Consider the following 13,843-nt stretch of genomic DNA (forward strand, 5'->3'; position numbering starts at 1 on the left):
CAGAAGATTTGAAAAAAAAACAATACTCGATCACTGATTCAATCAGAAGATGAAGCAATGTATCTATCCATTCCATCCATTATCGCTACCGCTTGTCCTCACAAGGGTCGCGGGGAGTGCTGGAGCCTATCCCAGCAGTCTTCGGGCAGTAGGCAGGGGGCACCCCGAATTGGTTGCCAGCCAATTGCAGGGCACACAGAGACAAACATCTGCACTCACAATCACACCTAGGGGCAATTTAGAGTGATCAATTAACCTACCATGCATGTTTTTGGAATGTGGGAGGAAACCGGAGTACCCGGAGAAAACCCACGACCTCTGAACTGTGAGACGGACGTGCTAACCAGTCGACCACCGTGCCGCAATGTATCTATTTAAACAACTTTTATATTTACTCTACAGTTGACTCCCGCCACAGCAAGAATACAATGGAAAAAAAATAATCAAATGTATAGAGCGTCTTGTCAACAACGCACATTTCCGTGTTTGGGCAAATAACACGCCAGCCTGCTAAGTGCATCTCTGATTGGCTGAATGTGCATGGCGGAAGTTCACGTAACTTATGCTAAGTGATGACAGCTAGCTTGAATTAAAGAGACCAAGAGTTAAAAATAAATAAATGTCACACAAAATGTAGCAACTTCTTTTTTTTATGTAAATCAAATGTTTTTCAGACTATGCCTGTCAAAAACAAAAACAAACAAAAAAAATGACACAAACGCTAATACTTTATGATTGGATGGGGAAGGCACGGAGACGGAACTTCCGCTTCCCAGTGCAAAGGCTTTCAGCTCACACAAGACTAAAATTAGACTTGCTTTCGGGCTCACAGATACACTATGGCAGCACAGAACAACGAGGTTGTGTATGCTGTGTTTTATTTCGCGGTTCCGATGAATGACGTCATTGACAGAAATAGCAAATTATGACATAACAGTCGGTCAGCGATTTTGCATGGAATGCAAAATACCGACAGATCTCGATCCATTCGACCAGATTGGTGTAAACTCTACTTCTACCTAAAATGTTGTAAATCACAGTCGACAAACATCCTGTGTGAATCATTACAAAACTTAGCAAGTTGAATAAAGAAATATAATGTACATCTAGGGCTGAAGCTATCGAATATTTTAGTATTCGGATATCTGACTGAAAATGCAATTGAATAGTCGGGTAATCGGATAAAAATACATTTGAAATGTTTTGTTTTTTCCTTGGTTATAAGAAAGAAAAAAAACATTTCACTTAATGAACGACCAAGTGGTTTTCATTTGTAAATATTCAACATTATACACTTAAATATAAACTGTGTATAGCAGCATAGTTTTCCTTTCTAGAAACTCTGATTTTAGACAAATCTCTCCCCCCAATGGGCATAGATTTTGGTCTATGAGATGGAAGTGACGTCAGAACAACGGTAGCGATTTTGGTGGATAAAACAACACACTTGAGTAAACCTGGCTTGCTAGTTAAAAAGTGATCAGTTGGAAAGGTAACTGTCAGTCTGTCAGCATCAACGTGTGCGGAGACATTTACGTCTAATGCCTTTGAAAAATAATCTGACGGCTCTTGCCGGCCTATATGGTGCATTTGAGTGCTTGCTAGTGTTTACTAGCGCTAGGTGTTGCTTGCAAGCGCTAGGAAGCGCTAAATGCTGGCAACAGGAGTTGTACGCTACAGTATCAGCGTGATTACGTTTTTTAGCGCCCTTAATCGATTTAGCGATTGAACTTTCTTCCAAGGTGTCATTGTGTTGTTGAAGTTGGTAGCAACATTTTATGACAGCAAACGGCCGCAAAGTCAAGTCAGCCGTTAACCGTGACACGTTGCCAGGAACAACTTCAAAATGAAAGCGTACCTAGGCATTGACGTCCATATATTATTTTGTAAAATGTATTATTTCTTTTGAAAATGGCTTTCTTACCACATGGACGGTGTGCTACTGTCATGCATAGCATAAACAATTGTTGCTGTGGTTAGCTTGACTACTACCTCTTGGCAGTGTATACGTAAATAAGAAGGGATTTGAGACAGAAAAAAATGCCTTGATCATTTTTTGGAATCTATGTACCCTAATTACCCGACGACTCGTTTCAGCCCTAATAAGATAAGATAAGAATGCCTTTATTGATCCCACAGTGGGGAAATTTTCAGTGTTACAGCAGCAAAGATATAGGTCACACAGGGACAGCGGCATAATGTAGCCATTAATGTATAACATTGACAGCAAACATTCAGGATCAAACCTATGTAAATATACGCAGTAACATGTGTATATACACATGTATATACACACCAACACACATCTACATAAAAAGTATGAGGAACACTCATTTTGGCCTGTACATAGTACAGAGGAAAAATACTCTAAGTAAGTGACAGTGCTGCAGTGCTGTAGTGAAATGTAAGGAACAGCATTCGATAAAAATAAAACTAGACTAACAGTAGTGGGGAATGTTGAGTATTGCACGGTATTACAGTAGTGGGGAATATTGGGTATTGCACGATATGAGCTCAGGTGAAGGACTGCACAATTGCACTAATGTCCGCCAGTTTGTAGAGACTACACAATGTTCTTGTTAAAGAGTCTGACAGCAGCAGGCAAGAAGGAACGGCGGAATCTCTCCTTTGCACAGCGAGGGTGTAACAGTCTGTCACTGAAGGAGCTGTGGAGTGCTGTTAGGGTGCCCTGGAGGGGGTGGTCCGGGTTGTCCAGCATTGATGACAGCTTGGCCAATATCCTCCTGTCCCCACCGAGTCCACAGAGTCCAGAGAGCAGCCCAGGACAGAGCCGGCCCTCCTGACCAGTTTGTCCAGCCGCTTCTTGTCCCGGGCCGAGACGCCGCCTGCCCAGGTGACCACTCCCTGGAAGATGACCGATGCAACCACCGAGTCATAAAAGTTCCTGAGGAGTGTCCCCTGAACCCCAAAAGACCTCAGTCTCCTGAGTAGGAAGAGTCTGCTCTGACTCTTCCTATAGAGGGCGTCTGTGTTGTCGCACCAGTCCAGTTTATTGTTCAGATGAACACCCATGTACTTGTAAGTTGAGACTCTCTAAACATCTGTTCCCCGCATATTCACTGGTGCAGGTGAAGAGTGCTGGCGCCTACCGAAATCCACCACCATTTCTTTGGATTTCGCCGCATTGATCAGGAGGCGGTTCTGCTGGCACCAGTCCACAAAACCCTGAGTAAGTTCTCTGTACTCCCGATCATCTCCGCCTGTGATGAGGCCGACAATCGCAGAGTCGTCAGAGAACTTCTGCAGTTGACAGGTAGGGGTGTTGTAGTTGAAGTCCGAGGTGTAGAGGGTGAACAGGAAGGGAGCCAAGACAGTTCCCTGTGGGGCCCCCGTGCTACAGAGGAGCACGTCAGACACACAGTCCTGTGTCCTCACATAGAGTGGCCGGTCTGTGAGGTAGTCCTGGATCCATGTGGTGAGGTGGTGGACCACCCCCGCCCGCTCCAGCTTGTCTCCCAGTAGGGTGGGCTGGATGGTGTTGAAAGCACTGGAGAAATCAAAGAACATGATCCTCACAGTGCTCCCTGCCTTCTCCAGGTGGGAGAGTGAAGTGTGGAGGAGGTAGATGATGGCATCATCCACACTGATGCCAGGCTGATATGCGAACTGGAGTGTGTCCATTGAGGAGCTCACCAGTGGGCGCAGGTGGACAAGGACCAGTCTCTCCAGGGTCTTCATCAGGTGAGACGTCAGCGCCACTGGTCTGAATCTGTTGAGCTCCTTCGGGTGGGGGGTCTTTGGCACCGGGACCAGGCAGGATGTTTTCCATAGCTGGGGGACCCTGCCCAACTTCAGGCTCAGGTTGAACATGTGCTGGACAATTCCACACAGCTGGTCTGCGCAGGATTTGAGGAGCTGGGGGCTGATGCCATCTGGACCCGCTGCCTTCCTCGCCTTCATCTTCTTCAGCTGGTTCTTCACCTGAGCCTATACAGCCTGAGCCTGAGCCTATTTGATACCTAATACTATACAGCAGATACAGCAGATCATGTATAGATCAACAAAATTGTTGGTATTCTTTTTTTCCTTTTTTTTCCCAATGTATGTCCACTTTCTGTCATAAACTGTTAATCGGGCTAAATCATGACTGAAAAAATAAATTAAAATCTGCCTCAAGACTAAAATTGCCACAGGGGACTGCCATCGGCAGGAAAAAGAAGTTGGACACAAACACTAAGATACTAAAAAATTAATAAATAAAAAATATTGACACTGTGGACTGTAAAGCAATGTATTCATCCATCCATTATCGATACTGCTTATCCTCACAAGGGTCGCAAGCGTACTGGAGCCTATCCCAGCTGTCTTTGGGCAGTAGGCGGGGGACACCCTGAATAGGTTGCCAGCCAATCGCAGGGCACAGAGAGACAAACAAACATCCCTACACACAATCACACCTAGGGGCAATTTAGAGTGTTCAATTAACTTACCATGCATGTTTTTGGAATGTGGGAGGAAACCGGAGGACCCGGAGAAAACCCACGTAGGCACGGGGAGAACATGCAAACTCCACACAGGGAGGCCGGCGCCGGGATCGAACCCACAACCTCTGAACTGTGAGGCGGACGTGCTAACCAATCGATCGCAATGTATTCATATATATTATATTGCATCAGTATTATTGTTCTGTATTTAATATAAGTTTGATACAGTAGGAGTGAAACACTTTGCAAAACAGACCACCACAATGTACTGTCTGCACTGAGAATCTTCTAATTGCATAGGGTTCTGTGAAGACTTTGTACAAGATTTTGGAGGGCTTTAAGAGGTCGCTCATGTGGGAAAAGGGGAAATGATTACAGTTTCCATGCTATGTCATCTCAAATGTGAGCCACTCAAGCTCTTAAAATTCACGCAACTATGCCTTTACATGTAATCTCCCATGTTGACCAAATGTAATTTTCCTAATCCTAATTTTGTGGTTACATTAGATTTAGGTTATTATCACTATGTTATTTAACAATCCCATTTGGTAATACAATATCATTCCTAAAGGCCTAAAAACACCAATCTGACGTCGGAAAACATAAGCGTTGGGGCGTCGCACTGTGCCATCTGATTGACGTAACGAACACCGTCGTAACATAGGAACCCATCAGGAAGCGTCTGGTGGGCGTTTCAGCATGTTGAATCGACGTTGTGAGTCGTGACATTTGGTCACTCTGATTGGCTGTTAGCTAGCGAGTCAGCGCACGGGGCAAGAACAGGAAGTGACAAATGCGGATAAACAGTGAGCCTTTGCTGCGTTAATCTTCTTACAAGTACAAGAGCGAGGGTTGACAATGTAAGCATTTCACGATATTGTGTTAAGAACGCGAGGGTTTGCTTCGCATGGGAGTTCATCCTGAATGAAAAATATAGCTGAATGCATTATTTACGTTTTTATAATCCGGGGAGGATTATAAAAACGTAAACTATGGTTGGCTTTTTCTAACCATGAGGAATAGTGACTACCGCCGCCGATGGTATGGAGGGGTATTACATCTCATGCATGTGCAGAAGGTACCTATGGTCGCTGTCTGTCGTTGCAGTGTATTTTTCCAGTGCGACGTGCCAACAGTTGGTCCGACGCCACAGGGGGTTAGCGTCGGTCACAGTTGGCCAACGTCGGATTGGTCGATCTAGGCCTAAACATTGCTTTCTGTGTTTGACATTATTAGTGTTAGAGGCAGACAGACAGACAGACTGGAGGAAGCAGCTTTTCGGGCTTTCTGCTTCATGTCAATGAAGAAGCACGAAAAACCTCACAATTAACGTAACTTAACATTTTGGGCAGCTTTTGCCCATCTTATCTTGTACAGAATCAAATGTCATCTGATCCAGTGAATCATTGCAATCCTAATAAAAAAAGTTATTTCAATTCCTGGATCTGTTTCTTCATAATGTCTATTTCTCGTTGTAATGTAATGTTTTCTTGCACTGCAATATCAAGGAATCACATGTTTCTGTGACATAATTGTGATTGAGTTCAAATACCTGGGAAATCCGTGATATCTTAAAACGCATAACGATGTGCACATTGGAACACAACAATTTTCATGGTAGTGTTTGTGCTGCTTTTGGGGAGGAAATCACTCATTTTTTAAGGCTCATACTCAGCTGTTTAATCGAGACTCTGAATACATGGCTGTAATATTGGGCTAAACTGAAAAAGGGTATACTGTATTATCCGCAAAGGATATGACGTCACATAGCATAATGTGCAAAAAGCCCATTCCCATCCCTCAGGCCCTATTTGGAGAGGCCTGTGTGCCCGAGTGTTGTTTAGCATGGAGTGCTACGTTATCCAGGTCAGCGTGATCTAATCAGCTGTGAAAGAACTTGGCAGTGCTCCAGGCTTCTCTACGTCATCATCAAGGGAAGTACATACAGTATCTGATTTGCAAGGACACTGATATCAGATGTATAGTAAAATATCACTCCAATTTGTGGTTTTGATCAAAGTACAAAAGATCTGTGTAAATCAGGTTCATGAAATTATTTTTGGAGAAAACAACTCGCAACTAACCCCATCGAATAATCCAGTAATCGGAGCGCCCCCCAACCCAAAAAGAATGTTCCCCACAGAGTCAGGGTCAACATATCTTGGCACATGATTGCAAATAAAACTTGGGTTTTATCAAGTTATTAAGTTAACTGAACATGCCATACCGAAACGTATTAATACATTACGTCATTTTGCGGGGCACACAGAGACAAACATCCGCACCCACAATCACACCTAGGGGCAATTTAGAGGGTTCAATCAATTTACCATGCATGTTTTTGGAATGTGGGAGGAAACCGGAGTACCCGGAGAAAACCCACGCAGGCACGGGGAGAACATGCAAACTCCATAAAGGGAGGCCGGGATCGAACCCACGACCTCTGAACTGTGAGGCGGACGTGCTAACCGCCCATACATATATCCATCCATTCATTATCGATACAGCTTATCCTCACAAGGGTCGCGGGGCGTGTGGAGCCTATCCCAGCTGTCTTCGGGCAGTAGGCAGGGGACACCCTGAATTGGTTGCCAGCCAATCGCAGGGCACACAGAGACAAACATCCGCACTCACAATCACACTTAGGGGCAATTCAGAGAGTGCAATCAACTTACCATGCATGTTTTTGGAATGTGGGAGGAAACCGGAGTACCAAATCCACACAGGCACGGGGAGAACATGCAAACTCCACACAGGGAGGCCGGAGCCGGGATCGAACCAACGACCTTTTCAAGTTACGAAACGCCTCAACAGAAAGAAATTTCAGGGTACGAAAGGTAAAAGAATCGGGTGATACTCGCAGTATGGGCTGCTACTCGTAGCTCCGGAGTTTCCTGAATGCAACATACTCATAGCTGCTCTGCCATTGGCTAGCATAGCATCTTCCTGGCATCCCATTGGCTAAGAGGGACCTCTTCCGCATGTCTCTATGTGTGTGGATAGACAGGTATATAGATAGATAGATGTTACCTTCCTTGGTCAGGCTTGAGTCAGTCGTATCAGCCCCAAACCGTGGTAAGGGGCGAACTGACTGCAGTCAGCGTGGTGGACAAAGACAATGAGGCGTCAAGTAGTTTAGCAATCGGTGTTCTATTTATTTTTAATCTCCTCCTTTCTCTCTCCTACACCAGCACTTTCCTTCCGGGTTTTCCAATAGCACACGTCACACGCCACGTAGCTGCCTCAGGCTATGCCTGTAACATAGATGCAGCGTCCTCGTCATTCGCCCCTTGGGCCATGAGGTCCTCCGATAGTTTTACGTGTATTAGAAACGAAGAAAAGAAAAAAAGGAGAAAAGAAAAAAAAACAAAGCAAGAGATAATAGAAAAGTATGAAAGAGGGATGCGATCTCGCCAAAGAATATGACCGTAATGTATCGACATTCGCCACGTTATTAAATCAGTTGTTTACAAAACGTCAGGCAAAAAATACTGCTGAGAGAGAACATGAACCAAAGAGGGCAAAAAGCGATGAGGACAGCAATTAAAAGGTAAACGACCATCATTTTTATTCTTTACTCTATTCTTTGTTTTTTTACATTATGCACAACTCTAATTTATTGTGCAATAATCTAATTGTAACATGTATTTGTTACAGGTTTTCATACATTTTTATGCTTTATAAAACATTTTTGTCTGAATATTCGGGGGCTTGGAACGGATTATGGCATTTACATGGAAAACGCTACTTAAGAAATCTCTTTTTCGTAAGTAGAGGTACCACTGATATATATATATATATATATATATATATATATATATATATATATATATATATATATATATATATATATATATATATATATATTGATATATATATATGTTATTTCTCAAATGTTTTCGTCCAAAAAATATCTTGTGTGAAGTACAAGTGAAATTAGGTACATTTGTCACATTGTATATATATATATAGTTTACTGGTACATAGGGCTTGAAAAAGGTGTGCTTATTACTTATTAATTCCAATATGCAATGTAATGTTTCATGTAAGAAATGTATCTACAATAACATTTTACGGCTCACCAAGAATCATGACAACCTCATGAGGGGATTTGTCCACAAATGGGTCAAGACAAGAAACAAGGGAAGAAACAAGGAAATGTAAATAAAGACAAACATTCCTGTTGTGTGTTTTGTAAACAGCTTATTATTAGCCCCATAACCCTTGGCGTGAATTTTTAATGTGTCTTCCGGTATGAGACGAAAATGGCATTTTGTTTACATGGTAACTGTTTATGCGAGTCCACTCGCTATAAAGTTTACAGATTTAAACCATGTGGGAACGCCAGTTCTTGCACAATTAAAGAGAAAATATTACATTCCTGCTTCCTACTAATTTAGTTGGGTTGGACGATGACACAAAAAAAGTGTCCAATGACCACGTATAGTCGCATGTTTAGCTACTTTCTGAACTCTCACTTCAGACGATGAGGCAACGAGCAATCTCAAAAGCTCTGAGACGTGCCAGTTGCTACAATGTCACAAAGATAGTCGTCTTTTCTTGAAAGAGGTTGGACATAGTCTTATTTACCTTAACCCATTAAAGCCTGATGCCCCTCGTGAGACATCTCTGTAAAACCTACGGTCGTCTTTGGAGGCACCCTTGAAAACCTGACATTTTCGCCACTTACAAAATAATTAATACCTCAGCCCCTGTAGCAGATAGAAACATAATTCCAAAAGATTTTGAGAGCTTAGACATGTGGCTTTGACACAGGCACAAGTTTATTAATCTTTACTGTTTCAATCGAACATGCAAGTGCAGCACTATTTTTAATTTAAAAATTCGAGTGGTAATTACCATGCTGTATTCTCTTACAAAGACGTTGAAATTGTCATTATCTACAAACATATATCTTAACCATACATCACGTTTGGATGGTTTCACGACTTTAAAGTCAAGCGTGTCATCTATATCACTGCCGTGACTTATAGCAGAACGACGGCGTCCGCCATTACTCCTCGAAAAAGTTCTGGATACGCTCCGACAACTCAGGACACCGTCACATTCATTCATTTCATTGGCTAAGAAACCGAGAATTGGATTAAAAAAAGAAAATGACGTACACGCTCTCCGGCTTTAAAGGGAGAAACACACAACAGCGATGTCGGCTTTAGTGGTAGAAACGCAGTTATGCGCTCCCATCCTTAATGGGTTGAAGCAAACAGCACCCGGCCAAATCCTTAAAAGGTATCTTAGCCTCGCTATTTCCCACTGCATGGTAACCACATCACCTAGTATGTGCACCAAAAAACGACAGAAAACTTGCTACATAATAACAGCAACAAACATAAACGCAGATTGAGTAAAATACTGAATCATTGAACAATTTACTTTGTCTGTGCTGAAATTCTGGCATTTTAAGTTAAAGGGACGGATCGGATCGATACCAAAATTCCCAGTATTGCCCACCCCTAGCGGACAGTAAGGAGCTAATGTTGTTGTGCTAACGCCTTTTGTTTTAACGGCCTGAAGCTAGTTGTTGCTATTAGCTGTACTGTTATCCTACTGTTAGCTGGGGAGGGGAGCGAATGGGGGGACAGGGCATATTGGGGGATGAAGATCCATGCTCGCCTGAGTGGTTGCCCACTGCCAGTCGCCGTCTGCCTCCCGAGAGTTGATACGAGTTTAGCGTCGCTAAATGTCCGAAATATAACTAGTCGGGGTTCATGTGCGCATTCATGCTCTTGTCCGCGTCAGCTTGTGAAAGTGGAGGAGCAATCGCCACGGTATTTTTGATTTTGTGGAGGTGATTATGATGAGATCACATTTTATGTCAATAAATCCAAAATATTGTGCAGAACACGTTTATACTTTCACAGGTTGAAGTGGATGAGAGTAGTAATGTGCATTTGCATTTTGGTGGTGATCGGTCGCCATTTTAGACAACAGAACTGACAAAGCGAGGAATATTACCACGCTTGGCTTCCTACCGTGACGTGGACAGCTGAGCCTGAAAAAAAAACCTAATCACAAAAAAGCCCTTAAATCACTACAGAGTCTTTTGAGGTGGGCATTTTAGTACTGTCAATTTTACATACAAACCTATGCCAATGCCTAAGTGCCAATGTTAAGCTCACCCAAGTGTCCCTTTAAAGTGGAAGTCAACCCACACATGTTTTTTTCAAGAATATGTTCTCAGCAAGCCCACCAGTTGAAACAAGACATTCTGATAAATATTGCGTTTGTGGAACAAGAGTTAATCCACCCATTTTTAGCCATCTCAGGGGGCAGCCATTTTGTCACTTCTGTCGACTGAAAATGACAGCGCAACTGCTCAGGTAACGACCCATCACGGCTGACCTGTTTTTTGAAGCTGAGCCGTGATTGGTTATTATCTGAGCCCAGAGCAGTTGTGATGTCATCTTCAGTCGACAGAAGTGACAAAATGGCCGCCCCCTGAGATGGCTAAAAACGGGTGGGTTTTGTTGTTTAACTCATATTCAAAAACGCAATATTAATCAGAATGCCGTCTTTCAACCAGTGGGCTAGCTGGGAACATATTCTTGAAAAAAATGGGTTTGGTTTGCGTTGATTTCCCCTTTAAGGCAACAGTCCAAACGCATGTCACATATGAACTGTTCAGAAAACGGTAAAAATTCCTGTGATTGACTAAAACTAAAAAGTGTTGTATCCTACCGACACATGAAATAATACCTAATGTTCTTTGTGACACTATTCTCAATCTTTACATAGCACCCAGTGAATCTTATCTGCATGTTCGGCCACGGGCTTTTTGTCCACAAAATGAAAGGAGCACACGTACAACGTTTAGGTGATCTTTTAAATTTTCAGCCTTATACTTTTGTGTTCTTCATCCCCAGATTTACACAACAGCATTCCCTCTTTATAGGGGTCACTGGTAGTGTAGTGGTACACACGCCTGAGTTGTGTGCGGGCAGCGTGGGATCGATTCCCGCTCAGTGACGGCGTCTGTGTGTGCCCTGCGACTGGCTGGTGCCCAGTTCGGGGTGTAGTCTGCCTTTGCCCGTTGACGGCTGGGATAGGCTCCAGCACCTCCCCGCAACCCTGCATAGGATGAGTGGTTTGGAAGATGACATGACATGACATTCCCTCTTTGTCCATGGTGCGTATTTAACAGAGCTGAGCATTTTACTAAAAATTGAGTGTCCGTTATTCGTCGTCCGTCTGCAGCGTGGGTACCCTTCCTCCGTCTGTCATTTGCCTTTTTTTCCGGGGGAAAAAAATAGTACCCATCTATAGGCCGGTCCGCCTCTACTTTTAAACGGTGTCCATCAGCAAGTCCGACAAAACTTTCACTAGCACCCCCCCGGCCGATATTTGAACAGAAATACTGACTCACTGCGCTATGGAAGTGTGACAGTGTTTTCAATTAATTGGGCGGACAATGGCCCCAAATGGCACCCAGTGAATACAACACAAGCCCAAAATCACCCAGGTTATCAATCCATCCATCCATTATCTGCCGCTTATGCGAGGTCGGGTCGCGGAGGCAGCAGCTTCCGCAGGGAAGCCCAGACTTCCCCCTCCCCAGCCATGTCTTCCAGCTTTTCCGGAGGGATCCCAAGGTGTTCCCAGGCCAGCCGGAAGACATAGTCTCTCCAGCGCCTCCTGGGTCGTCCTCAGGGCCTCCTGCCGGTGGGACATGCCCGGAACACCTCACCAGGGAGACGTCCAGGAGGCATCCTAATCAGATGCCCGAGCCACCTCAGCTGGCTCTTCTCAACGTGAATGAGCAGCGGCTTGACTCTTGAGTGCCTCCCGGGTGGCCAAACATCTCACCGTATCTCAAAGGGAGAACCCGGACACCCAGCGGAGGAAACCCATTTCGGCCACTTGTATCCGAGATCTTGTTATATGGGTCATGACCCACAAGCTCATGACCAGGTTACCTTAAATAAAAGTATTCATCACTATGGCACGAACCATCTGTATATGGTACGGCGTACTTGTCCTGCCTCGATCAGCCACGTCAAGAGCAAGAGTGAGTCACGGCGCAACACTGTTAAACTTGAGAGCGTTGCAACTTTCTGTGAGAGACTTCAGAGCGCTGCAATCTCTCTTTTGAAGCTTGATAGCGGCAGATCCGAAGTCCGGATAATTGCAGTAGTCACTATATAGCCAGCGTGTTCCTCCTTCTTTGCGCCCCCAAAGTCCCACCCATCCCACATTAGCTGCCAAACACATTAGCAATACAGGGTGCATTCTTCAAGCTACCAATCAAACCAATTCAAATCCCCCACTGGCCGTTATTTGAACAGAAATAGTGACTCACTGTGATATGCAAGCCTCACGGCAGCCATTGAAGCCTCGCTGCGAAAAATAGACTCATGACGGACTGCGGACGGATGGCAGACTAAATAAAAGGGTTTTGAAGGATCTGAATCTATAAGAATGGCTTCATATTAGCCAACAGGTTAACAAAAAACCAAAATGGGAATTACACATCACATAATCAGTTGAAAGAGCACAGGACCAGCTGGTGAAGATCAGCCCCATAGGCAGGGCCAGCCATTAAGGAGACCAACCCACATTATGTTTGGATTTTGAAGACAGTATGAATGTGAGGGCTGCATGTTAGACCACGCCCCTTTTCTGCCCTCGCCCATCTCGGGTGAGAGCATTCGCGAGGATGGAAAAGCTGCCCAGATCTGATCATTGTATGATTCCTGAACTTCAGAGATAGTAAAGAAAACTGACGAGAAAATTCAATCGATTTGTGTGAGTCTTTATTTATATTTATATTTATATTGAAATACAAAACGAACACGCATTGAGGAAGTAGTTGTTTTGTTTTGTTTTGTAAATTGCTAATGGACTCGAGACCTACAAAACTACAACAGTTCCCGTCTATGCGTAATCCGTTTATTTTAAAATTGTTCCTGTCATTCGTCAACCATCAGCAAAACGGGCGTCCATCAGTGACGGATAAACGGACCGATCCGTCAGATACCAGCTCTGGTATTTAAAACATTGCGCTTGTAGCCACGGATTCAACTTCTTCTGGCTTTTAGTACAACCAGAAACAGCGCAACAAGTTCCCCAGCTGTGCTAGACCATTTCAAATGCTACAGGGGCAGCAGAAAGGGAAACAAAAAATATTCAAATACGCCTTTGTGACACATGGCAGTGTGAGACACTGCTGTGTCCAGTGTCTCACAGGAAAATAGCGCTCATAATCATTTCTACATCAGAGCCCCCAGGATTAAGGTGAATAAAATCTGGTTCCCCGATGGCAAGACATATTTCCAAAAGCAAGTCTTTCCCCCCACATCGACATTTCACAATGCTCTTGCCTCACACACCCACACCCAGTAACATCGGCAATTATTGGTGCATTTCAGGGACATTCTGTT

Source organism: Filicampus tigris, chromosome 5 (assembly GCF_054856515.1).
Source record: "Filicampus tigris isolate MCC_2025a chromosome 5, RoL_Ftig_1.0, whole genome shotgun sequence".
Classification (NCBI taxonomy): domain Eukaryota; kingdom Metazoa; phylum Chordata; class Actinopteri; order Syngnathiformes; family Syngnathidae; genus Filicampus; species Filicampus tigris.